We start from the raw sequence: 2,431 nt of genomic DNA, 5'->3' as shown, positions 1-2,431 counted from the left end.
TAGTCTATAGTCTAGTCTATAGTCTAGTCTATAGTCTAGTCTATAGTCTAGTCTATAGTCTAGTCTATAGTCTAGTCTATAGTCTAGTCCATAGTCTACTCTATAGTCAAATCTATAGTCTAGTCTATTGTCTTGTCTTTACTTTAGTTTAGTTTATAATTGTCCATAATCAAGATAACAATTTACGAGTTTATAGCAACAACTTTTATCTGTAGAGTTTAAGCAACGACTATTACAAAAGTAGTGTTTTTGCTTACCACGAGCGTTTGATAAATATAAACAACAAATTGAAATTATTGAATAAGTCCATAAGAAATGGAGTTTGCTGCTTTAACATTTATTTATTGTAAGATTTAGCACTGACTCATACTTAAGGTTTAAAAATTAATGTTCTTTATATTTTCAATATGAATACTATTTGTAATAACGTTTTCAAATTTAAAGTATCACTATTATGTATCTATAATGGTTTTTTGCTGACATCTAATTCAATCAATAAAAATTATTTATTTTGCAAGTAGCAAAAGAATTGAAAAACCTAACAACCAAAAAAACAATAAAATGTTACTACAACGGATGAAAAAAAGAAGTGTAACTATTCATGCATGTATGTACTTAAAGAAATGGAAACAATGTTAAATATGCATAAATAACTTAGGAGCCCGATATATGATATTTATGACATATATATATATTTGCTTTCGGATCCAACAAAAAGTCGGTTTAAAGAAGCTTATTTAAAAGTAATTGATTTATCTAGTTCTTCAGCACTTTGTTATGATCGGCAATATTAATAATAACTGAATACCTTACTAACGGTCATTTAGCTTTTGTACTATTTACCTTGAAAATTCATTAGTTTTTTGTTTTGAAATTTGTTTGAACCGTTTTATTTTTTTTACTCCATTATGTCTTAAGCCTTACTCAATAACAACCAAATAAAATAGTCGTATAATTTTTGTTAGAACTCTACAAATTACAAAGTATTAAGCAACTAAAAACAAATACCTTATGTTGGATTAGAAAAACATCCCAGCAAAAACTAGGCTCTTAGTTGTCATCACTTACTTAAAAACATTCTTTTCAGTGATACTTTATATCGTCTGGGATACATAGAAATAGTTTAATAAGGTTTTACAAATAATGCATATATTTTCTAATTCATTAGTCTTCATGCCTATAGAAGCTATGGAAGCTGTGCAGGTTTCTTCATGCAATTTACAACGACTACCTTTTTCTAATTATTTGTAAGCGATTTGACATAATCGTGTTGAAATAATGACTTTAAATATAATTATGTAAGTAAGTTTTAACATTTTAACGAAAGTTTTTGCTGAGTACATGTAAATATAAATCAAAGAAATATGGGAAAGAAAATAACGCTACATAAAATGAAAAACCACTTTAGACAAAAACCTATTAAAAGTGTATAAAAGCTAAAATAATCCAGATAAAAATTAACTAGTTTCACATACTAGTCCTTTTTCCTACCAAATTCTTATATGAATAGTTATTTCCTAGTACATTCCTGCTAACCATATACATCTATATGTGTTCATAAATATACACAAAAAAACTGACATCCTTTAAGCTAAAAGGAGCAATAGTTAGTTACGAAAAGATAGAGAAAAAACCAACTAGAAAAAAGGAAACAGCAGGAAACGAATGTATACAAACATAAACTAAATTGGAAATTATTACGTTGAAATATATACATATGTATATGGGGTAAAAACAAAACTTTTTGATTTTAGAGTTAAATTAAGTTAAAATTATTTTATAAAACAATAGCTAATAATATTTAATAAAAATATAATTTATTTAAAAAAAATATTAAATATTTTAAAAAAATTTTTGTTACCATCCCATATGTAGAGGGACAGAAGCATATGAAAAAATATTTGCTGTTGAATTGCACAAGAAAAAACATATAAATTGAGTAGTTTTTATTACTTCTTGCAGAAAAACTCAAAAACAAAAAAATTGTAATGAATTGAAATAAGAATAAATGCTGCATGAATTGAATGATATTGGAGCCTGTAGGGATTTTTAGGATATTTTCATTGGTCTAAGTAAATATTTAGACTAGAAGTGCTTTTCAGCAGCAAAAGAGGCTTGGCAAATAGTAAGAGTAAGAAATAAAAAAATGTTTTTTTATACCCTTCACCACTATAAATAGGAGGGTTATTACGAGTTTGCTTTGAGAAGTTTGCAATAACCCAAAATGTTGGTCCTACACTCACTTTAATGTAGAACAATAGGCTATGAACAACTCTCTGAGTCAAGTGCGGTATGTCTGTCGGTTTGTTTTTTTGTCGGCCTGTCTATCTATTTATCTATTTATCTATCTATCTATCTATCTATCTATCTATCTATCTATCTATCTATCTATCTATCTATCTATCTATCTATCTATCTATCTATCTATCTA

The sequence above is a fragment of the Lucilia cuprina genome, chromosome 3 (genome assembly GCF_022045245.1).
Source record: "Lucilia cuprina isolate Lc7/37 chromosome 3, ASM2204524v1, whole genome shotgun sequence".
In the NCBI taxonomy this organism is placed as follows: domain Eukaryota; kingdom Metazoa; phylum Arthropoda; class Insecta; order Diptera; family Calliphoridae; genus Lucilia; species Lucilia cuprina.
Note: the sequence above shows the minus strand (reverse complement) of the source record.